At 35.5% G+C, this 27,084-nt stretch overlaps 1 protein-coding gene across 1 annotated transcript in view; it reads right to left on the bottom strand.

The window, feature by feature from the left end:
• LOC113236980 (ATP-binding cassette sub-family G member 8) overlaps positions 1 to 27,084 on the bottom strand; it is an 82,851-nt gene that overhangs the window by 32,538 nt on the left and 23,229 nt on the right. Inside the window, exon 2 of the mRNA XM_026473212.1 lies at positions 3,882 to 3,907. The gene's annotated coding sequence lies outside the window, so the exon portion shown is untranslated. The remainder of the gene's footprint in view (positions 1 to 3,881; positions 3,908 to 27,084) is intronic.

Raw genomic sequence — 27,084 nt, 5'->3', positions numbered from 1 at the left:
CGTAGGATTTAGTAAATAAAATGTTACATGCATAGGATCCAACAGCAAAGTTACTTGATGCTTACAAAGTTTGTCTTCACTAGCAAGTTATTGCCAAAATTAATGAGTTTTGTGGTTGGTTCACTTCAATTTTACCCCGTTCTGAAAGAGTAACGGTTGCTATTCACGAAATCGGAATGTCGTGAGAGGAAATGTGTCATTGGCGTGCATCGGAGTCGGTTTCTAGATACGGTTTTTGGCGGCACGTGACTACTTGATTGCATGCTGTGTAGGCTTATGAAATTACACCCTTGATTGTTATAAGGACATATAAGCAAAATTAAAATTTCAGGAGAGAGATTTAAAGATTCTACGATTGTTTTGTTTGGTTTAAAGATTCTACGATACGATTCGTTGATAACTTTTTTATTCTTAAATAGGAGAGTTATAAAATGTCACATACGTATGTGACATTTTATAACTGGCTGGCTGGACTCGAACCAACAACTTTTCGTCAAACGGGGCCAATTGCTCTCCCAACTATATAGATAATATTTTTTTAGAATATATAATATCTCCATTTTTGTAAAATGTAAAACAAAAGAATACCACGAGTACGTCAGAAAGGATAACTACACAATTGATGAAGACATGACGTGTTTTAGTCACGTCATAAGTACTTCTCACGTACCACTATTATTACTGTTAGGTTACCAAGGAAGCTATATTGTTTCAATCTGAACAATATTGATGCATCACCTTGTTGGATAAATACGTTAGGTATAAAATGATTCGCATTGATTCTGATAACCATTCTCCATACTTGGAACTAAAAGTGCTGTTAAAAATATATCATCTTTACTAGCACTAGAGCTCCTTGTGAAAGAGCTCGTCCAGGGAAGTACTGCCACCTTACCTAACTTTTTTTTATGATACCAACTGACGGGACGAACAAGTCGTGTACCTGGTGGTAAACGACACGTCTGTCCATAACAATTGCAGTGCCACACAGAGCTTTAAATCGCAAAGATCTTAGTGGCACTTCACGTCACCCTGAGATATAAGTTGACAAGTCCCACGTAATTTTACTAGCACCTTACGCTTCCAAACCGAAACGCAGCAGTAATGTCCACATTATGTATTGCTTGGCGGCAGAAATAGTTTAACTCTATCACAAGGAGCTCCATTGCTACTAAAAATAAAATAAAATTTCATCAGCACCTTTGCTCTTTAAAATCGAAAGGCAGCAATGCTCACAGTACTGCTTGGCGGCAGAAATAAGTAAGGTGACAGTACTTCCCTAGAAAGAGTTCGTCTAGTAGTAATAGAGATAAGTTGTAGTAGAGTTCTACTACTACTTAGAAACCTCATTTATGGATATGATTACGTTAAAATTTTATTTGATCTACTGGTAAGTTTGGGTGATAAGTTGATTACTGACAATCCGAGTTTACTATCCAAGTAGCATTTATTCCATGAAGCTATCTTACAGTGTGTTTAAATACTGTAAAATAGGGGCAATGCACACTTAATTATATCGTATTTATAAATAATACGTAAGTAATCTAACTTGCCAAGCTTCAGTTTCTACATAACATTTAATTACTTTGTTGAAAATTACTTAATGCCAGAACATAAAATAAAGACAGAATGTATTTGCACAAGCGAGGCTACTATTGAGTTAGACGCAGACATTTATGATTATTTGCCTGTGTAAGTACCTACGTTGACACAAAACTTGAGTAAATACACTATCAAAAAATTTCAAATAGGAACTGAAACGATGGGGGGAAAACACAGACATTTTTAGGTTATTATAATTACGTGGGCGGTGTATTCACGTGTCCTCAATGTGCACAAGGGTACGCCTCGAAGTTGGCTACATTAGTAATCTTTGAGAGTGGTCGCCATGACCGAAGACTGTCGCATAGATAATAAATACCATAGTCTTATAAACGCGTACTGTTTATTTGTGAAAAAGAGGTCGCATTTACTCTAGGCTTCTGCAAGCAATAACAAAGGAATCAGGTTTAACTTGGAGACTTTGTGTGTCCACATTCCTGACGAATCCACTGGAGCGCCAATTTTTTTATTTCGGTTCCTTTATTATTTTGTTAGTTGGCAGCGACGAGCTCTGGCGCTCGATATTAAGTTTTCAAGTGAATTATTTAATTGCACATCGTGTTGAAATAGATGACCTTGTCATGGAATAAGTGGGAAAGAAAGGAGGCACACTTGCACAAAATTTGATATTTGTTGGTACCGTAATAAATCATTGCATTATTGTCGTAACATTCGTATAGTACTTGTAAAACCTGACATAAAACTTTCGTCGAAAAGCGAAAGTCTTGCGAGAATAAAATGTCAATGTGGTTGGCATTTAGTGTGTTTTCCGGAAAAACTTGTTGGCCGTCTGTATTCGCATTCCTATGCAAGCGAATTACTTGATCGTTTAGTCGTTTAAGTAAAGGTTTACTTCTAATCTTGGCAAAGACTCTCGTTTCTTTATGGAACAAATGATCGTATTGATAGGTAAAGTAGGTTATTTTATATGAAACTGTTGGTTTTTTCCAAATTTTAAAAGACTCTCAATAGCTAAAGTTGTACCTATTGACGTGTGGATTCACCTCGTTCATGTATTTAATTGACTTGAATACTTTTGGGTAGATACCTAAAATAAATCTTCTAGAGACGACGCCCACAGACGCTACACTTACTGAATTGAGTTTTTTCTTTTCTTGTATTTTAAGAATACATACTTGCTATTGCTACTAAATATTGAAATGAAAAGGATCAATTTCATTGAAGTACTAAAATACAAAGATAATAAGTAAACAAAATAAACAACTTATCTTATATAACTTAAAATACATCGACGCAACAATGGTACGGTAAATAAAAAGAATCATAACTTTATTTGTTATATGGAAAAACTAAAACTCTAGTTTTCCATATAACAAATAAAATTAGAGTAATGATTTTTTTCTTAAAAAAATACTTTAAATGGCTCTCCTAAAAAATAAATTCCAAATGTACGTTAGAGGTTTTACCATTCCAGCGTCGATATAACTGTGGTCGAGTGGCTTGCACACTGGTGTTCATGGTGTCGCCATCTATCGAGGTCCTGGGGTCGATCCCCGGCCGGGTTAGTGTAGAAAACTAACTTTTCTATATTGTCTTCGGGTCTGGGTATTTGTGGTACCCTCGTTGTTTCCAATTTCCGTGACACAAGTGCTTTAGCTACTTACTTCGGCATCAGATCTACGTAGGTACCTATGTGATGTTGTCTATATATTTTTTTAAGTAATGCAAGGATGAAAAGACTGCAAAAAATAAATATTTTGCACCCTTGGTGTAATAATGTCACATCTGCAAAGTGACAACTTTTCGGGAGAGATGTATAAAGATTCTACGAAGGAAATTTGTTATTAGTAACAGTAGAGGTCCTTGTGAAAGAGTTCGTCCAGGGAAGTACTGCTACCTTACCTATTTCCGCCGCCAAGCAGTAATGTGAGCATTGCTACTTTCCAGTTATGGTGAAATTACAGGCACATGGGACTTGTCAACTTATGTCTCAGAGTGACGGGCGCAGTGGCAGTGCCCTTCAGATCTTTGCGATATAAAGGTCCGAGTGGCACTACAACAGTTATGAATAAGCGTGTCGCTTACCACCAGGCGCACGACTTGTTCGTCCCGTCATTTATATTATGAGTATAAAAAAAATGATTTTTTTTAAACTTAAACAAGAGAGTTAAAAAATTTCAAATATTCATAATTTGTTTCACATAATTCGTGCTATTTTTATGTCTTTTATGTGATAAAAGCACTTTATACGCATTATCACGTGTGACTTTATTTTACGAAGGGTAGGATTTATGTATTAAGAGAATAATAAAACTTACATCACAAAAAATGACACATCAGTTTCCTGCAACAAAAGCAAAAACAACTGTTAACAAAAAAAAGAAAAGTTTTCGGGAAAGTTAGACCACTTCTCAATGTTCGTCAACTCCACGATTCTCCCGTACTCATGCAAAAGCATATTATCGTACATTTTATACTCTCTTCTTACTTTCTATATAAAGTAGATATTTTATGAAAAGCCGTTTTCCCAAAGGTAAATTTAAATTTGTAATGTTACTTTCGTCGTATAAAAAGCTTGAGTCATTTGATAGGTTGAAAAGGTGAGTGGCGTGAGTCGTATCGTGGTCGTGTCGAATCTCGTCGATAAAACGAGTGATAAAATGAAAATGTATACACATTTTCTCAAAAATATTTTTGCATTGCAACTATTGATTACAACATTGTTATTGAACACAATGCTGAATTAAATACAAGGTCCAAAACTTGTTTTAGGTGGAGGACGTAACGGTTATAGCGACTTTTTGAACTTTACTACTCTAGTATAGCCTTGAAAACTACTTTCCGACACTATTTTAATTGTATTCCCTAATAAAACAACGCAAGTTTGGTGTTAACGTTCGCATGGCGGGTTACATTCTGGACACCATGCAGATTGAATGATTATGATGTGTTGACTGGTGGTGACACATTATTCTACATCATATCTGAAAATTACCAGAACGTACTAAAAAAAAAACAAATTCTTTGGGGAAGAAACGAAAAAAAAAATACCAACCTACAAAATTTACAAGACGAATGGAAAACAAACCAATTTGTAAACGTTCGTGTCTCTTTTGTTTTTAAGTACAAATATTTTTTTCTGCGAACCACTCAATTTTAAGCAAACAGACAGAAGGAGCATAAAAATGTTATCCAAGTACATAAACAACTCATTTTTGATAAAAAATTACATTCTTTTATGAAGTAGTACTAGTTTACTAGCAGTAGAGCACCTAGTCAAAGAGTTCGTCCAGGGAAGTAGTGCCACCTTAGCTATTTCTGTCGCCAAGCAGTAATGTCAGCATTAATGTGTTCTGGTTTTGAATGGTAAGAGTGCTGGTGAAATTACGGGCACATGGGAGTTGTCAATTTATTTCTCAGGGTGACGGGCGCAGTGGCAGTTTCCCCTCAGATCTTAGCGATTTAAAGCTCTGATTGGCACTGCAATTAACTGCCTCCGCGGCCGAACGGTTACCATGCCGGACTGCCACGCAGAGGTCCCAGGTTCGATTCCCGGGCCGGGAGAAATGTTTGTATGGCTTACATTTATTTCTCTCGTGAGTTTGGGTGTAATTTGTGGTTGTCTATGTGTGTGTCCATGGCACCCGCGACTCAGGGTTTCCCTAGTGCGGGGCTATGTTGATTGCGTGCGTCAAAAAAAAAAGTTGTGAACAGGCGTGTAGCTTACCGTCAGGCGTACGACTTGTTCGTCTCATCACTTGATATAATAAAACCTGAGACCGAAAAAGACCTGAAACATCTGCGTGCAATCTAATAGACAGCCTGTACGATGCAGTGGGTAATTTCCTTAACTTCACAGTCACGTTTACTTTAGTGAATTGAGCAAAGCAAATCATCGGTCCACTGTCGTGGCTAAACGATTGGGCATGCCTCATATCGATCGATCTAGTTTGAAAAGAAACATGCTCGGAAATTGCCGCGTTTGATAAGACAGCTTTAAACTGAAAGTTAGTTTTAATAAGGGTTGTATTAATTTCTGTTTTTCTTCAACATATTAATCATTGCTGAATTTCTATTGTATTTCTAAATCTTATCCAAAAAATTAGTAGACTGTCAGAGAAACCCAAGGGCTGGCTACCTTTGCCAACGCGTTAGCATAGACGTACAAAGGGGGAACGCTGCCAGGAGGTTGGGCACCTTGCCGCGAGGACCAATTTTATTCAAATAATTTAATCCTAGTTTTACTTTCTAGTATTTAAGCTTTATTGTACTTTTTCTGTAATTATATTGTTAATTATATATATATTAAGATTTAATATCTTTTTGTTTCGGTAAACAAATTATACTAGAACTCTTCAAAAACTATTTCGTAAGGCATTATCCCGAGAAGGGCGAAATAAAACTCTAGACTATGTAAATAGATATTTGTAGGCAATCATAGACACAACCTGAAAGATCTAAACAGATCACTTCCATAGATTTTGTCCTAAAATTTATTGCGTACCGTGATTGTACAACTAACTAATACCATAGCTTAATGGTATATCGTTGAATATACGTGGATTAATCGTAATCCACACTTTTAGAAGTGTGGTACTGTCGTAATAAAGCGGCAATGTAATATAACATAACTAACACCTGGTTGCACGTCGTCATTGAAGGAATAGATTATATTATATTGATTAATTAACTTACGATTATATTTATACAAGAAAATAGCTACACTACATATTAAACATATACAAGAAATAATAATAACTTTTTTATTTAAAAAGCCGACCTCGAAAATTTGCAGAATTAAATCAATTTGCCAAGTTTTATTGAAATCGGTTAACGGAAAATGGGTCGGATTCATCCTCGATTTTAACACCGGTAGAGGTGGAATACTTTCTTAAAATCGAAATGTGGCACTACCTCCTTTCTAACAAAAAAGAATCATCGAAATCGGTTCACAAATGTCGGGGAAATCGCGTAATATAGACAAAAAAAATATAGTCCAATTGAGAACTTACTCCTTTTTTTAAATCTGTTATAAAATACACATTTTGTACCTTTATGTCTAGTTAAAGACTGCCAATGTTTTCCCTTTGGGTGGCTAATTGATTCTTAAATCACTTTCAGGTATCTCATTGCTTGCTCCACAATCTTAAGTGATTGTAATATCTGTGTACCTGTCTCCATAATTATTTATGATTTTGCACAATGTATTTACGCGCACTGTGCGTTGATGATAAATTGACTGCCAGAATGCCGTTGCAATAAATGACCGAAAATTAATCACAACGCTTTGCTTTCACTACAACAACGTCGACTACAAACGAACGATTATTATAGTGTTACCGTCTCATTATTTATTACTGAATGAGTCTGAAATAAAACTACACCTAGATAGTTAACAATGGAAGTGTCACTACAAAGGAGACCCTGAAAGGGGGAGGAGACTTTTGAATGTAACAGAATCCCTGAATAGACTGGAAAAGAAAAGTTCTAAGGTAACCTAATGATAAAAATGGAAGTAAATTAATGTGCTACTCCGCGAACCCACTGAAGGTTAAATCGTGCAAAATAGCTTCGCTTGCATTCATGCGGTTAATTTTCCCACCCTACCTCCGCAAAAAAATTAATAAAATAAAATAAATAACACAAGTGCAACTACAGTCAGAAACACCACCACCAAATATACTTGACACGTCTTTTGCCTCTCCATGAGGCATCCTCAGAGGCTGGTGATCACTCGTCCTTGGGCCGGCCGAAGAATGAGCGCAGAACGGTTGGTATATTTATAACCCGCTTGCCCAGTGTTGTATATTGTTGGAACCCGAAAATACCCGTAATAAAGGTGATGATGCAAAATTCAATTGGTCATTTAACCTAATGGTATGCCGTACCGCCTTTCAAGTAGAGAGCGTAAGTACGAATTTTTCGTATGCGAAAATTTATTTCAAATTTACCATAAGCTTTTCGGTGACGGAAAATATCATGAGGAAATCTTCAAACATCTGCAAAATAATGTAATCATGCAGTGATCCGCGTTGGTCCCGCGTGGGAAATACAGCCCAAGCCCTGTTATGGCGAGAGGAAGCTTGGGTGGGATGTACTGGGAGTTTTATACGCGACATATACGAGGCACTTCTACAGTTTCCTCGTCATAGCACAATGTGCAGTGTTATAAACATTCTCATCTTATTTCAGTGTCTTTCTATCCGCTTGAATGTATATCTATAAAGTAAGTTTCTTTTGTCGTTTCTCGATATCTGTATTGAGAATATTTTGAACCAGGTAGGTAAGTTTTACAGTCTAGTCCATATTCAATAACCTACAATGTGGCGACAAAATTTGGTGGACGTATTTCAAATACATACATATATAGACTAACTATTATTATATTAGGTATTCAATTATATTAGAATCCCATTATACCTCTGTGAAATTCATAAAGTCGGCTGTTACATCCAAAAATAGTCAGAGGTTATCATAGACAAAACTAAGATCTTTGTGTCGCATGGGTACAAATAATTAATATGGAAATGTTGATTTTTGTTATAGTTTAAGCCATAGTTTCCCATAGTGGTCCCGTAACGGGCCTAGAGGGGCGGTAGGGGAGTCGGAAGCAATTGGAGGCGTTGATGCTGTCCAGGGGGTACTACCGCATTAGAAAAAAAACCTGCACTGTAGTTTATATATATTAAATTATTTAATACATTTTATAATGTATATATTTTTTCCTCGTGGTTTTTTGTGTTAAGTTAATACAAAAAATACGTATTTTCAATTAATTTTGTGGTGGTGGGCGTTAAAATTTTTTCATCTTGCCTGAGTGGGTTCACCGTTCAAAGTTTGGGAACCTATGGTTTAAGCATTTTGTAATTATCATTTAAAAGTCTTGTAAACCCTTCGTTGTCAGCCTACATAGAAGCTACCTATCTACCTACATAATGTGTTCGTCGTATAGTCGTCGTATACCATGATTCCTTTTCAATGACTAATACATTGTTTTTGGCTGAGAGACATTCTTGCTTGCGCCGGAGTCCAGCACAATTGTCTTGTCCTTTAATGTTGGTGACATTACAATGGTTCATTAAAACCAAGGATGTTATCGCAATGGGATTAATTGATTTAATTTTTCGCTTGAAAAGTTAATTAAATATGGAAACTGCAACGATCAAAAATCAATGTTTTTAAACTACGGTAGGAATTAAATACTTACGTATCATAAGTTGGGAACACAGTCCGTTTAATAGAAAATAAGAAAAAAACAAAGATATTGTTATTATTAAGTTTTATTCAATGTCACGAAGTTCAGGATGATTTTTTTGTGAAATTACTCCAGTATTTTGTTATAATTATTAAACAAAACTTTCATTTCGATCCGGCTGGATTCGAATAACGTCTCCTAGCAAACCGTGTCGGTTATTACGTTATCGTTTAGTGTTATTATTGATAAATCGAAAGATCTAACAAATACAAAGAAAAAATCCTTCGATACGGCTGGACGAACCAGCAACTTTTCGACAAACGGGGGGCTATTGCTCTCCCAACTATAGTTAACGTTTATTTTATTAGAACATAAAATCTCTGAATTTTTGTAGAATTTAAAACAAAAGAATATCACAAGTAATTCAGAAAGGATAGGTACACAATTAATGAAGCCATGAAGTGTTAAGTATAATTTCTGTATAATATTTAGTCACTTCGTAAGTACTTCTCACGTACCACTATTATTACAATTAGGTTACGAAGGAAGCTATGTTGTTTCAACAACATTTGTGCATCTTCAAGTTGGATAAATACGTTAGGTACAAAATGATTCGCCTTGATTCTGATAACCATTCTCCATACTTGGAACTAGTAATGTCAGCATTACTTTTTTTTGATGATACCAACTGACGGGACGAACAAGTCGTGTACCTGGTGGTAAGCGACACGTCTGTCCATAACAATTGCAGTGCCACACAGAGTTTTAAATCGCAAAGATCTTAGAGGCACTTCACGTCACCCTTTTTTTTTTTTTTTGACGGGGGGGAAATCTTTACTTCACGTCACCCTGAGATATAACGCACACACACACGCACACGCACACACTCAACATAGCCCCGCACTAGGGAAACCCTGTGTCGCGGGTGCCATGGACACACACATAGACAACCACAAATTACATCCAAACTCACGAGAGAAATAATTGTGGGCCATACAACTATTTCTCCCGGCCCGGGAATCGAACTTGGAACCTCTGCGTGGCAGTCCGGCATGGTAACCGTTAGGCCACGAAGGCAGTTAACAAGTTTACAAGTCCCACGTAATTTCACCAGCACCTTACGCTTCCAAACCGAAACGCAGCAGTAATGTCCACATTATTGCTTGGCGGCAGAAATAGTTTAACTCTATCACAAGGAGCTCCATTGCTACTAAAAATAAAATAAAATTTCATCAGCACCTTTGCTCTTTAAAATCGAAAAGCAGTAATGCTCACAGTACTGCTTACTAACTTACTTAATACTTCGAACTAAAAGTGCTGTTAAAAATATATCTTAACCCATCATTTTTAGTAGCACTAGATCTCCTTTTGAAAGAGTTCGTCCAGGGAAGTATTGCCACCTTACTGATTTTTGCAATGTGACCATTACTACGTTCCGGTTTTGAATGGTAAGGGAAAAAATACAGACTCATGGAAGTTGTCAACTTATGTCTCAGGGTGACGGGCGAAGTGGCAGTGCCCATTAGATCTTCGCGAATTAATGCTCTGAGTGGCACTACAACTGTTATGGACAGGCTTACTCACCTGGCACACGACTTGTTCGTCCCGTCACTTGATATTATAAAAAGAAAAAATCTCTAGCAGCCACCAATGAAGACATTTCCACCTGTTAGCATTAATAAATAATCTTATTTACCCGTGGAGCGCCGAGCGTGCGAAAGATGCCTATCGTCTATGTAAGGCTAGAATTTTATGCTAACTGCTGGTACTGTAGCAGGTCGTACGCGGTCAAGGTAACTGTGTCATTGGTCTTCATTGCAATCGCGGTATTTTGTAAGATGTAATTTTGTACGGAAGAATATCGGACATGGTCCTTCTTTGATAGAGAGAAAGGGAAAGAAAGAGAGCGGCGAGACAAAAGAAAATCTAGCAGTGCTGCATCTTCAAAGGCGGCTCATCTGTAACGTATATTACGCTATCCAGCTAATGTCTATTTATTTTTTTATAACAATCTTAAAAAGCAAATTTTCTTCCTGTTCTTATTTTGACGCGAGGTGCGACCCCACCACACCTCACCTAAAATCTAGCTCGCGTTGAAATACATCGCCTTAATAAGTTTCAAATTAACGAAGATTTATTACTAACTATGTATCTCGACGTAATTCGTCTGAGAATGTAAATTTAAGAGCACGTGTACATTTCAATGTATAAATACATAATAAAGCAATTAGACAATCTATTCCAAGTAGGTCATGAATGGTGAGACACGATTTTGAGCAACACATTGCCGACACCTGAGTTTTTGCAATTTTTATTGTATATATTTTAAGCGCAGTGTTTTAATTTGCTAACACTGAATTTGTGTAGAGATATGGCGATATTTTGATTACTAATAAAAACATTTTTTAGGCGTAGGCTTGGGTTCCACCCCTTTGTTGTGGATATTCCTTCCACTTCTACGTTTATATGGCGAACGGCTATGGAGCGGAATTTCCTGCATGCAGACTTGTTCCCTGAACGTTATAACTTGGGCCTTTTTAAGTCGAAAGTGAATATTATTTAGGTGTGCATGCTCCATTGTCGACCTCATCGTCACTTTCCATCAGGTGAGATGGAGGTCAAATATGCCCTTATATAAAAAATAAATATATTTATGCATTTTCATCTTGGATAAATACGTTAGGTATTAAATGATTCACCTTGATTCTGATAACCACTGTCTATACTTCGAACTAAAAGCGCTGTTAAAAATATTTCTTAACCCATCATTTTTAGTAGTACTAGAGCTCCTTGTGAAAGAGTTCGTCCAGGGAAATACTGCCACCTTACTTATTTTTGCAATGTGACCATTACTACGTTCCGGTTTTGAAGGGTAAGCGAAAAATACTGGCTCATGGAAGTTGTCAACTTGTGTCTCAGGGTGACGGGCGCAGTGGCAGTGCCCCTCAGATCTTTGCGATTTAAAGAGTTGAGTGGAACTGCAACTATTATGGATAAGCCTGTAGCTTACCAACAGGCGCACGACTTGTTCGTACCCTTCATCCAAAACATACTCGATGGTCCCGTCACTTTATTTCATAAAAAAAAAGTACTACCTTATCTATTTCTGCCGCCAAGCGGTCAGTTTACAAGCACATGGGACCCTATGTCTCAGTGACAGTGCCCCTCAGATTTTTGCAATTTAAAGCTTTGAGTGGCACTGGAACTCCTTTGCACAGGTATGTCGCTTATCACCAAGTCTTATTCATCCTGTTACACGGTATCATGAACAAAAAATTCACAACATACTTTTTGTGAAAATATGTACGTCTCTTGTTTGTTACTATTATCGATACGAAGATCGAACAGCACAAAGAAAAATTTCTTCGATTTGACGACACTAGACTAAAAAAAAAGAACTTGAACCAGCACCGGTTTGCCATGCCACCGCTCTAACCAACTAAGTTACAGACGTAGTACATCGTTACATCTAACGAATTTCTCCAAAAGGAATTCATTCTTATAGTTGACTCTTTCGATCGGTATCATACAAATAGTGTTTCATTTCTTATTTAGTCGGTTCTATTCATAGGTGGGGCAAGGAACTGTTTAAAAAATCTTTATTACTACTTATTACTTTTGCTACTTATTACGCAGTATTACTTACGTAATGTTTTCATAAAGCAAAATATCCCTCTACAATATTTAAAGTACTTTCCTTGTGTGTCGTATAGCCGTGAGACACCCTATTAATAGACTGTCTGGGAAACCCAAGGGCCGGCAGCTACCTTGCCCAACTCATTAGTATAGCTATACAACGGGGGAACGCTGCCAGCATCTTGGGCTCCTTGCCACGAGCACCCAATTCTTTATTCATATAATTTAATCCTAGTTTTAGTTTCTAGCTTTTATTGTACCTTACCTCCTTATTATACCTTATTATTTAATAAATCTCGTATATAGATTGATTTTTTCTTCTCCTTCTCCCGTTAAGTTTCTCCATGTTGTGGTTAAGACTCAAATCGTACTAAATCACAAAAAGGTGCCTTCATGAATTTAAGTTATTATGTACAGTATGAAAACCAATAAATTTCAATTTTATGAAACTATTTTTTCGGATTTAAATCGCGTATATTTGTTTTTCCAAACAAACCCAACGTTTCGGGCCCTTTAGGTTCCCTGGTCACGGTTGACTGTCACATATACGTGATTTAAATACAGAAAAATAGTTTCGTTTCCTATGCGTAACAATCGCGAAAACCTAAAAACTCGATATCTCCATTTTCTTATTCACATTATGTGATTTGTATATACTATTTATTATAGGTATAAGTAATTTATAAATCCACCTTTCTAAAATTCCATTTCTAAATACAAAATGCGTACGAGCTCGTGACACGAAACACACTCAAACCAGAAAGTTGTGTCAAGGTGACCTGTTGGAAATTCTCTAAGTTAATATTTCAAAAATCGAATTATAAATTCGGACATAGTGAAAGCTAAATAAATCTAATCTAATCTTAGACTATGGAAACTAATCATTTATGAATCAAATTTTTTTTTTTTACTATTTTTTTTTATTATAATGTAGACTAGGAAAGCGTTGTCTATGACTTTTTGCTTTTGTCTTAGAAATGAAATTACAAATCGCCGTAAGAAGCTTTGCAAATGCTCAGGTACTTATTATGCAACGGTAACAAATGACCGTCCGATCGTCAGTACTCATACCATTACTCAATGGGTGGTGGTCTCAAGTACACTTACTTCACTACGTACTAAGTTAACGATCTAGAAAATTATTATATATCATTCCATTACGTGGGAATCAACAACACAGAAACATATGAGATAGTTTCTTTATTTGGGAATGGTATGTAAATCACAATAGCTTACTTTTATTAGTTCCCTATCAAATGGTACAAGTTTTTAATCGAATTATTATACTAAACATTTTTGTCAATTTTAGGTACGAATTTTTTTTGAACTCTTAATTTTGTGGTATTGGCGTATTACTTTCGAGTTTAATTTAATTTAATTGGTCTAATTTCCAATTCCTGTCAGTCTAGTCCTTAGACTATGGAATTTTTCCATCCTCTAAGGTCTAGTCTGTCTTAGCCTGTCAATCTGATCGTCCATGGAGGCTGGACGCTGGTCATCCATGGAGGCTGGATGCGACATCAATAATTTCAACAATTCGACTGTATTTTTTTCGTTTACTTAATTCTTTTTTCTTTTTAGTTATATGGGTAATAGTTTTAAACAATAATCGGAAGGCCCTTGGGTCAAAGCAAAACGAAATATATTTTGCAACTAATAGCAACTTTACTTTACGTTAATGCCTCCACTATGGATAAATATCATTAACTCAATATTATCTGGCTACTTAGCTCATTCCCAATAGGTATAGATTGTCACGTCTGTCCACGGTACGTCGGTACTGATACTCCTTGACAAAATTCAGCACTAAAACAAAACACTATCCCTATTAATAGTCTTTTCTTTGTCTATTGATTGAAGTCATTGTATGAAGACAGTGCATTTCAGTTTCTACGTGTCTGTCATAATGGTCATACATAAATGTGGATTACCGTTAACGACACGGTTTAATAATTTCTTATCGGTTTTAACGACTGCAACGCTTGCATTCCGCGTTTGCACGACAATTAAAAAACTAATCAACGAGTTATTGGTTCCATATCCGGTGCGACTGTGCTAGCGAAATCCAAATAATGCAAAATTGCTGATACAAAAAGTGACATTCATGTTACGCCAATGTAATTTGAACTGAGAATTATGTTTGCTTTTGTGTATTTTTAAATGGATAATGCAACTATTTATGCGTTTCAGAAAGATTGGTATAATAAAGTCACAAAAGCACTTTCGACGTGTAATCACTTACGTCTAAAGTGCTTTTATTAAGAATAATACGAACTACATGAAACAACTTATGTAGGTAGGTATTAAGATTAATACACTTCTACTTTTAATTATTTTCGCTGCTTTGAGATGTAAAGAAATTACCCGCTTGGCGTAATATTGTTTACAAGAATTATATGTTCGAAACGATAGCGAAACAATTGTGTATTGCATTATTTTTTACTAGCAGTAGAGCTCCTTGTGAAAGAGTTCGTCCAGGGAAGTACTGCAACCTTACCTATTTTTGCCGCCAATCAGAAATGTGAGCATTCCTGCGTTCCGGTTTTGGAGGGTAACGACGAAACTATAGGCACATGGGACTTGTCAACTTATGTCTCAGGGTGACGGGCACGGTGGCAATGCCCCTTAGAACTTCGCGATTTGAAGCTCTGAGTGGCACTGCACCTATTATGGGCAGGCGTGTCACTTACCACCAGGCCTACCAGGTCACTTAGTATTCTAAAAAAAAGTGTATTTCTTCTCATCTACGAATGTAAAAATATTTAAGCACAATTTCACACAATAACGAATCTGCACGTCGTGCAATATCCCACTACCAGTTAAAGAGAACTTAACCTTTACATTAAAAACCTCAACGGCCACAATAAACTGGTGAAGTGAGAGACCTCGTGTGAAAATTGCATAAACGTCTCGTATCACGATAATGCGCCGCTTTGCGCGCATGCGAACTCTTATAACGCTATTATATGAATAATTCCATAATTGAAGATTATTTTCTTAGCTTTCTTTCTTTCAATTTGAATTATACCAAATGCAAGTTGAAATTGTTATTTTGTAAGCCGTAAAGATTTACATTCTATTGGCGTAAACTACCGGAAATAACATTGTATGTGAATCACATGTTTACGGTTATCAGAATGTAGCAAAAGGTTAAGAAAAAGCACCTGTGCTTGCTTACTTCTCAAGATGGGACAAGAATTGCTTTTTTAATAAATTGGTATAGGTATATCCGGTTTGTGATGGTCTGTACATGTTTTACTGCAGATAGCCACTTGTAACTATATACTGTTTTGTGTGTAAAAAAAAAGGACTGAAGCTGCTATCATAATACTGCACAATCTACACATCTAAATTCTGCGTGGCAGTCCGGCATGATGTCAGCTATCAGCAGTTTAATTTTATAATTAAAAAAGACATCGTCGCCTTTCATTCTCAAACTCGCATCTTACAGCACAAAGTTACTGAAATGCTTAAAATGGGTTGTATGTACAAATTTTGCAGGCTGATTTGACATAACATTACCTTCATATTCACACACAGGCTTTTGCCTATTCTTAAAGTAATGCATCCAAGTTAATACCCTTGATGAGAAATTTAAAATAAATAGAAAGTTTTGCCATCTCCTGTATAATATATTCTCTTTTTATAAAGTTCGAGAAAGTAAGGCATCGATATGCCAGTCAATTCGTGTATTGTTCAGTTTGACCGTTCAGCACTGCCCATGAGTTGACTGTGTTGGTAGTCACCGGCCCGCGTATAAAATATTTATTGATAATTGATAATAACTTTCATTTTTCACTTACAAAAGCAGATTAATGGATAACTAAACTATGAAACAACAATACGACTCTAGGATATGAGCCGCGTATGTAAAAATGGAAACAAATTAATTTACTTCCTTCCATTTTTATTAATTGCTTATCTGCCGTCCTCGAACCAAAACGCGGCAGTGACAAAATATTTTTTTTGAGATATCATAAAAACCATAACCCCGTTTTCAGAATATAAACATTGTTTAATGTTCATTATGCATCGTTAGGGTAAGTTCCGATAAGTCGATCATGTTAACTAATTTTAACTGTTTTCAAAAGATAATTTTGTGCTCTATTTTTTGCTATCCAACACATCAAAACTAAGAGACAAGAACTCAGTCTAAAATACAGAAGACGAAGCAGCAGGCTCTCAGTAGATAACAAACTTCTCATTTATAAAACAACTCTGAAACCTGTCTGGGTGTATGGCATCCAACTCTGGGGTAGCGCAAGCAATTCCAATATCTTAATCATACAGCGGATGCAGAATGTTATCTTACGATCACTTTCCAACGCACCATGGCTCCTAACCAACAATGAGATCCACAGCAACCTGGAGATGAACACAGTTAAGGATTAAATCCACAATGCTACTGTCAGATACCAAAAAAGGCTAGAAAAACACCCTAACGAACTGGCAGCCAATCTGACAACGCGAAGCTATGAAAAGCGCCTTAAGAGGAAAGACATCTTGTCCCTGTAGAGACGACACTGTTTAAAGAGTAGATGCCGTCACTGGAGGACACGCTCGACATGTGAAACCTACTATCCCACGCATTTGCTTATAGATTGAAACTGATTGCAAATAAAACGAGAACACAAAAAAAAAACATTTTTGCTATTTAAAACCCCTATTTGACTATTTATCACTTAGCTGCGTTTTCGTTAGTGGACGGCTATATGGTATGAAAAACCTGTTTTACGGGCCGCCAAATTCTCATCCCTTGAAGAAGGAAACTGTTTTTAGTGCTGCTTATTAAATCTTTTTTGCCACTTAAAATTTTAAACCAACCTAAAGTTTTAAATGCGATGTGTATATTCCGTATTTATAATCATTTCAATATTAAGAATTATTCTATATAGCATTATAGGGAATATTCTATGTAATATGCAAAATTTATACAATAAAGGCTTTCAAAACTATAATCTATAATCTATAATAATCTTAATATATACAATATTGAGTATATATTAAGATTATTATTTCCTAAGTTTAAAACTTACATTAAAAGTATTTTAATTGAAAAGTTATATTAAATTGAAGAGTATTTGTTAGATAAAGATATATGGAAAGACAATATGAGTCTTAATTCCACACAATTATGATTCCATAGCATTTAAGTTTATTTGAAAAGAGCAATCCTTAGAGCTTGCTCGTTCTTCTCAGGGGGTCAGAGTAGTGAGCGAGCAGTAGTTTAAAAAACGATTTACCTATAAAATTTTGTCTATGGAAAAAATGATTATTTGACTATGACATTGTCAAAAATATCACGCGGTCATTAGCTACTGTCATAACCGTAAACTTAACCTGTAGATCGTTATGACCCTGACTGAACCGTTAATTCTCACAATATAGTAAGCTAAATATTATCTAAATATCCCGATAAAATTTTTGTTTAATTTCATGCCCTATGCATTCGCCCCGGTTGTCTGCGATCCGTCGAGGTGGTAGAAAGGTTAACAGCCCGTTAGTTTACGGTAACTTATTATTCACTTACTCTACATACATACTTTTTTTGTAATTTGGATGAAATGTTGCTTTTGTGAAAAGCCCATACCTCGCTGCTTAAGTTTTGTTTAGGTATAGTACCTCTCCGTACCAACCTTTTGGTTATACGGGAAGGGCGCTATCATTTTTAGTAGTTTATTAGCAGTGGAGCTCCTTATGAAATAATTCGTCCAGGGAAGTACTGCCACATAACCTATTTCTGCCGCCAGGCGGTAATGTGAGCATTATTGCTTTCCGGTTTTGAAGGGTGACTAGGAATGGAAATGATTGTCCGACTAAGGAACCACTAGGATGGTATACAGAGGGCGAACATTGACTGTAATTTTGGGCACACTGCGACCGGGCCACAATTTCATACATTTCATTCAAGTTTGGTCTAATTAGCTTGAGGTTAAAAGTGATTGTGACGGTTTACGCGTCGTCTAACGTACATACGTGTTTCTATTTTCTCAATGTTCCTCGGCAATCATCGGATTTCGTCCATTAATTATTAGATTTAAAATCTATAACAATTACAATTTTGAACAATGTACTTTATTGTTGTTTTGTTTTGATTTCCGTGTGAACTATATAGAGTTGTAAAAGTATTTCCCTGTATCTGTAAACTATCTGTCATTGTCATTCACGCTGTACATTATGTGTCGTGCCTGTGACTTTAGCGGCGACAGGACATGGGCGAAATCGCCATTTTTTTTGTATAATTTTTATAATAATACTAAACTACCGTACATAGTTATTTTTACTTGACATTGGCAAAGTCATTGATTATTTCGATGGGGTCATAACATTTAAAAGAAGAAGAAGACTTTAGCGGCTTTCCTCCCATTGTATAATAAATAAAAAATGTAATAGAAACTCTATATATTTCCAAATCAACTGAAAGCGTCCAGTCTGTACCAAAGGCAAAGGGCAACTGAATGCGATAGCCGAAACACGAAGCGCCATTGAGAAAATTGAAGCACAAATTAACTAACACGGTGAACATTGCGAACGTTGCCGATAATGAATGGGACGCTTTATTTTACATTGCAGTTCGCCTTGCCGTCCGCCGCGTAATGCAGGATTATGAATATAGTCGCAGCGTGCAAGCCGTTCTATAATCCTGCAATGCATACGCAGCGCAGGATAGTATGTGAGCTCAAGTGGCTCAAGATATATTTTTTTAATCTTAGCTATATTCTATTCCGCTTTTCTTGTGTCTTGCTCGTATCTTGACGAATACATGATAATTACTATTATTAAAATGTTACGCCGAGTGCATATGTCGTCGAATATACTCTCTCTACGCAATGCAATCTTCACGTGAACCCGAGCTTGACACGTCAGACCTGCAATGTATTCAGTGGAGCTTGTCATTTGATAATTTGTAGTGAACTGCATTTGAACCGTGTCATGTGGCACTGTTAAGGTAATGGAGATAGGCATTCCTATTATACATGCACCAGTAAGTATTCATTCTTATTTTATATTAGGTACTTAACTTAAATTTGTAAATGGGTCGTGTGATAATACTTAATAATAATGTGTTAAATACTTGGTCTCATTCTACGAAATGAACTCCGGGGGCATTGCCCAGAACGTCTAAGCCAGAACCAATTTAAAAATGTTTATTTCCCAAATTCGTCCTTCCTTTCCCGAAGTCGCCCAATCGTCGTCAACAGAATATAACTGAATAGGAAATAAATTAAAAATTCCAAATAAAATGGTACAATTTTGTAAATTAAATTGTCTTTTTTTGGGGGGTTTTATGTATTTAAGAACGCAATGCCTTTTCAGATTTGCAACTCATCTATCTAACACTCTGTACACAAGTGATTGTTTGACACTAATTAACTTAAGAAAACAATTTGCACGATATTTTTGTTTTATAGCTCCGCACTAGGAAACCCTGTGTCGCGGGTGCCTCAGACACACACACACACATAGACAAACAGAAATTACACCCCAACACACGAAAGAAATAAATGTAGGCCATACAAATATTTCCCCCGGCCCCGGAATCGAACCCGAGACCTCTGCGTGGCAGTCCAACATGGTAACCATTCGGCCACAGAGGCAGTTATTAATAATTTGTTATTAATACCGACACATTACATTTCACGTTTAAACCTTATTGAAAAGAATCTCTTCAGACAAGTAAGAAACTGTTAAAAATAATCATAAATAATAAAAAACATTTTTTTTGCATGAAAAAAGACTTTCAAATCCATTGCGCTGTGTTCATAGTAGGATAGTAAGTCATAATTAAATGTTTTACTATACGCCCCGTAGTCAACCTGCATAGCTTTATTTAACTAAGTAAGTACCTACAATGGTTTGATTATATGATATCTTTGATAAACAATTAGTTTTTTAAATCTCGCAAGTTTTCAACCTACAAGCTAGGCGTATCATGGTCTTCTCTTTAGAAAAAAAACCATAAATTATAAACGATTATGTAGTGACCGTTCTTTGGGGGGTCTATACTTTCGGCTGATATGATGATGGTGATGTAGTTGACCAAGTTTGCGAAACACGCCCGACATCCAAATGTGTTTGCAAAGTTGTTGAAAACCAGTGTTGAGCGACTTCTGCCGCTCAGTAAATGCTGAAACTTGTTGACAATTGTTAAATGAAAGTGCTGACATTACTACAAAAGTTTGACAGAACAATGTTGAAGTGAGCTGAGAGTTTTGGCCACTACCAATCATGTTATTTGTTGTAGAAAACTTTACCTACAAAAGAAAATACCATTGCTGATGTTTGCTTCACTGTGTTGCATATACAACAAAGTCAGTCAGTCAATTCTGTTCTAAGAAAATCCCGCTTTTCTCACTTGACTTCAAAATAGCCGTCAATTTGCGGAGCCCATGTTATACGACTGTTGGATGCGTAATGGGTGTAACTGTAGACGAACTGGACCGACCACCGTTGTAATGCTACCGCTTAATGCAATTTACTCATTTTGTGCAGGCCTCGCGTGACACTTACTACATATTGCCACAGATTAGTTAATAGGTATGACTTGGAGCAGAGCTTACCAAACCTTATTTATCTTATAAAATGTACCTAATTTTTTATCTTTCGCGTCGACCCCCTGGCTTTCTACGAAGGATTTTTACAAATTCATTAAATTCCAATGTGTTTATGGGAGCTGACAGCACAGTGCTACTTTCTTTGATTTGTTTATTGCACCCCCTATTTTTTCGCTACATGTACCCCTTGAAGTCTGATACCCTTGGGGCCAATATGGACCACTTTGGGAATCATCGGCTTAGAGTAAGCACTGAAAAGTTATTGACGCTATATGTGTCGAGTGTAAACGGTTTGTTATTGATGTTGTTTATTCATTATTAGTGATTGTCCTACCAATAAACAATATAATGATCTATTTCGTGTTAAATTCATAATATTTTTTTAGTCTTTAGTCCAAGTCACATAACATTTTTAATTTCGTGATTCCTTGTTATCATTTTAAGGTGGCGGCTTTATAGCTATTATTGCTTAATAAATAAACAATAAATATTTATAAATAATCGAGGGGTAAATAACGTATATTAAAAATGTGTTTATATAGTGACTATACATGTTTTAATTTGTGAGAGTTAATCCAGACTAGACATGTGCGTTGCCGAGGATTTTTTCACGCCGCCGCCCGTTGAACTTGATCGTCGTAAAATAGGCGTGCAAAAATTTGTTTCATTTCAATAAAGTATCTGCTCCTTTGTTAATTATTTACTATATTTCAATATTTCTGTGCAATTACAATGAATTAACTACGGAACGTTTACGAATATCCTTTTCACACTAGATTTAAATTAAGAGTGTTTATTTTTACAAACATACATAAGTTTTGTGGGCACTGCTAAAGTACCTACAAGTTAAAATGAAACAATTAACACAAAGATTTTAAAATTTATGCCACGCCGATCACGCCGCTTCCGCCGGTATTTGAAACCATCAGAAGCGGCCGCCGCCGATTTTACAATCGATGCACATCTTTAATTCAGACTTAACATTATATGTTTGTACGACGGTTTAAGAAATATTAGGGGTTAAAGTATGAAATTGCCGTTTTATTGCAATAGGTTCTTTGAATTTTCATAGAATCTTCATGGTTTGAGGTTTTCGAATGAAACTTTTTTCAAATGGTTTCTGTGATTTTTTTTTTTTAAATTTGAAACATTTGAATATCGACTTTCAATTGTTTTTGTTATTCAATTTAGACAAGAAAGATGGATACTGCGAAAATTCGAGTGATTTTTGAATACGAGTTCCGACGCGGAACTAACGCGGCAGAAACAGCCCGCAATATCAATGCTGCGTTTGGAGAGGGGTCTACTAATGAACGCACCGTGCGATTTTGGTTTAAACGCTTTCGTGATGGAAATTTCGACTTAAAGAACGAGCCACGAGGAAGACCGCCCACACAGGTGAATAACGATGAATTAAGAGAGATAGTGGAAGCCGATCCTAGTCAAACTACCCAGGAATTAGCGGCATGGTTTAACGTTACCTTACCCACAATATTGACTCACTTGCGTCAAATCAATAAATTAAAAAAATACGAAAAATGGGTGCCTCATGATTTGACTGATCTGCAGAAAGAAACGCGTGTTGAAACTTGTGTTGCCTTGTTGAACCGGTACAGAAATGCAGGGAATATTGGATCGAATTGTAACATGTGATGATAAGTGGATTCTTTATGATAACCGGAAAAGACAAATGCAATGACTGACCCCAGGTCAAATGCCACAACAGTGTCCTAAAGCAAAACTTACCAATAAAAAGGTAATGGTAACTGTTTTGATTAAATAAATTTGTTAAAAATTTAAAAAACAAACAATTTAGATTTTCAGTACAAATCGGCAATTTCATACTTTAACCCCTATTATATAGTAGATACTTATTACCCATATAATATTCCTGCAATAAGTTCTTAAGATCACGTCCACTATAATAATAATAAAAATAGCCATATGAAATGTTTTGAATCATTAAAAATTTGAAACTAGTTTTATGATAATGACCCCCGTCAGCAGAGAACATTTTCTATTTTCATATAAATTACAACCTTGACACCTCCGCTCTCCACTGGACAATATAATGAGTAGAGAGGTACATAAATATGAAGAAATAATATACTTTCTCTTAGTCACATGTGGAAGTTGATGAAAAGATAGTTAGTTTCTAAAGAATGCGGTATGTACGATACGGTCATCTAATAAAAGGGATTCATTTTTTGCGCCATAAAAAAGATCAAAACCATTTCAAAACTAACAAGTCTGATGCCTGTGAGCATGTCATGGATAAATCTACACATTCAATCCAGTTTGACAAACCCAAGGTCCTTGCAAAAGAAGTCCACTATCTACCCAGGGTGCTAGAGGCCATTGAAATGAAAAAAACGTCCTAATTTCAATAGGGAATATGGTTTTTCCGTACCACCAGTTTAGGATCCAGTATTTCCTTTGCTGTAAAATCCCAAACAGACCTAGACTGCAGTAGGTACTAATTAATATGTTATAATTTATTCCAATTTCCATTATTGACTTAATAATAAATTTAATTTGATAAAAATTCATATTGGTAAAATAAAATAATTGTAAAACACATGTAGCGTAAATTTGCATGTTCCTTGTAATTTAAAAAATAAGGTATTTAATTAATAACTTTTGTAACTATAGTGGAAAAATAGGGTGGTTTGCATTATTATTAGACATAACTGGTTGAGGACTTTACCACCTCAGTCAACCGTAACCGTGGAACCTGTAAAGGACCGGAAACGTTAGTTCATTTGAAAAAACAAATATACGCGATTTAAATCCGGAAAAATAGTTCAATTTCGTTTGTGTAACAATCGCGAAAAGCTAAGAACTCGACATTTTAATATTGTCAATACTTCTATGCAAATATTTACAAAAATACAGCCAAATCGAATGTAGTATTCGAAAGTTAAAAAGGAGGCCAAATGAATCGCTCCATCAGTCGCGGAGGCCAAGACTGCAGGCTAGACAGCCAGATCACAGGTGAGAGCAAAATAACCTTGATACACGGCAGAAGAAAGCACCCGTTATGAGAGCCGGTGCCAATTAAACGGAATACTAATGGATGTAAAGGTGAAATCAACCCACCTTGATAGCTACAATATTGTAAACGACATGGCGTGAAAACCACATACAAATCGTAAACAATGCTTTGTGTACTTTTATTGTGTATTTTATACCATATATACTTGAATTCAGAGATGTAAATTAATTAAAAGGTCACTGACTCACTGTTAAAACAATCTTGTTGAACATTTACTACTCTTACAAGAAGGTAAATAATGGTGAGTCAGTTCAATTACTTACAGGTTTTATGTAATAAATTGTATTAACTTGAACACTTTGTTTGTTTTGGATTACTCATATTTCTCTTTGGTATTTCCTTTTCAGTTCGATTTGTCTTCCTATCCAATATGTTGTTTTAAATAACTACTTATTATTTCATGTTATCTAAATACACGTAATCAATTATTTCTTTACTTAGGCCTTTTACTCGTGTCCCTATACTTAGATAATGTCTATAATAATAAGTCCTAAATGCTCGGGAATTTTCTCAGTAAATGCACCTCGTTTACGTTTTTAGCCTAAAAACGTCAGTTCTTTTTTTCGAAAAGAAAATCGGTCAAGATCTAAATGAGTCTAAATGAGAATCAATGAAGCATTATCTATTAACATAATTTAATCTGAATGGCTAAGTCAATAATGAAAAAATTGTTTTCATTCCCGCAACGTTTTCACGCTACATAGCGTATACTTTTTGCTTGGGTAACAAATGGATTGCGTTTTGTTTTCGCATCTTGTGGTCATTTAAATTGATAATTGTAGCTATTTTAATGGGAACATTAGAAATTATTGAATTAAGTACCTTTACTATTTGTATTACTCACGCAAATTTACGGCACTACATTGAATATGTAGACGTAATACGTACCGGAAGAATCTCTTCCATATGTGGTGTCCAATTACCACAAAATCTTTTAAAACACTCATACTAAATTGTCCTATCTATTCACTATTTTCTATACAATATAAAGCGTACGTTTGATTGAATTTAAATATTCTTTTTAAAACACAAATTGCAGACTCATCACTTTCCTTCAAAATAATCTTTGCTAAATATACCAAATGTTAAACGACGTAGTGTTGCTTAAAAGCATTCTCTTACTGGTGACGCTGCATGTCGAAATAATGTAGTTCTGGAAATTACATTGCCTCCTGAAACATACGTTTTCATTGGGAAATGTTTCGAGTTGTTTAAATCCTACATTTTTTGTGCTGAAAACAAAAGTTATATTCTCCGATTCAATTAATGTGGCATTACAATCTTTGACTAAATTTCCTATTAATTCCAAAACAGTTTCTCCTATTGTACTGAAAGTAATAACTCTCATGCGTACAACGAGATTATTTCGATAAGGTCATGTTGTACAAAACTCACGATCGGCAAGAATTACCGTGTATGCTAATTCATATGCGGTTGGGTTATACATTTGTTCTCCTGTTCATCTTGCAAGATTCTTGAAAATGATTTATGTATGGTTGGAGAATTAGCCAATTTAAACCACTTTATCGTGAACTGTCCCAGGTAAAACCACGCCTCGATCTACTCTTCTCGTTCACAAACAGATGTTCCTTTTTTAATATACAAAATGACGCTAATTATATATATTTACCGTTTACCATTATTACCCAACTTACTCTCATAACCCTTGAATGTTTAGTGACTGTTACTAGTACGATTTCTGGCGGCTGTATTCTGCAACTCAATTGAAATAATCTCAATCTCAACAGAGTACTAAAAACCAGCCTCAATAGTCATTCATAGTTAGCAAACTACCCTTAGAGGTTATTTTCTTCAAATTTAAATTGAACCACTACTGAGATACCTTCTTTCCAACAAAAAAAGAATCATCGGAATCGGTTTATATACTAAATCTATGATCGGTTCACATATCGAGTTATCGCGTAACATACATAAAAAAAAACATATATACGAATTGAGAATTTCCTTTTTTAAAATCGGTTCAACATAAAAATGATCAGCATTAAATACTGACTATAAAAGAACGTCTTTATGCGTATCGAGAAAATAATATCTCTCACCCATGTCGATTAAAATATCATTTAAATAAAATCTGTCCATTATTTTAAATCGTGTCTCAAAATTTTTGCCAGACGAGCTAACAATACAAAGTCACGCTTAATATTTTTGGGTCAGCCAATGTCGTGCGAAGTGACGAATTGGCGCGTCCATTGCATTCTACTGTCCGAATAGCATAGCTAATGCACAATGTCAACATTTTATTGTACAAAGGTCATTTCGCAACGGAAAAATATCAAATAACGCATCATACATGTTAATTGAATTAAGGTTGAGAGGACCTGGTTTTTAAAATATTATTTTTAAGTAAAATTATTACTGTCGAAAATATACCTTTTTAGAAATGGTGGACGAGAAAATTAATCAGTACCTTCAAATATTAATACTAAAGTTATGTCACAGTTCTAAGAAAAACGTTGTTTTACTCATCTTTAGCAATTTGTATACCAAATCCTTGTGATAAAAAAAATTCAATAACAAATTATTAATTAATCACATCCGAGACACGTACTAGAAGATGGATAACTTCAAAAGATAAGAGAAACATTTGTTAACTTTTCATTTTGTATCTTTAAACTAGATCAAGATATTAACTGTATACTATGTATAATATACCCGTGCCCGAGCGTTCCTATAACGGATGCGGCAACCTTCTGCCGATGGAAAGATATCAAATGAAATCTATTTTATTACATGAGGTTGCAATTTGAAATACAGAATAGGTACTTACCAGAGCATTCGCTCGTTGATGTTGTTATTTTTGTAGATCGATTGTAGAACGGCGAGATACCATTATGTGTAAAGGTTTTTCTGACCTCGAATTAAAGAAACAAAACAATCAATACAACATTTGTTAACTGTTACCTGTTGATGTATATAAAGTCCATTTTACTAAGAGTAAGTAGAGAATTTGTTTTTTTTTTTGTATACGTATTAAAAAAAAAATATTGTCTAAAAAATGTATATTGACGCACAAAAAAGGAAATTAAATTCTTAAGAGTTATTATATATATATATATATA

The sequence above is a fragment of the Hyposmocoma kahamanoa genome, unplaced genomic scaffold (genome assembly GCF_003589595.1).
Source record: "Hyposmocoma kahamanoa isolate Upper Pololo Valley unplaced genomic scaffold, ASM358959v1 92, whole genome shotgun sequence".
Taxonomy (NCBI): Eukaryota; Metazoa; Arthropoda; class Insecta; order Lepidoptera; family Cosmopterigidae; genus Hyposmocoma; species Hyposmocoma kahamanoa.
Note: the sequence above shows the minus strand (reverse complement) of the source record. Positions and strands in the feature narration are given on the sequence as shown.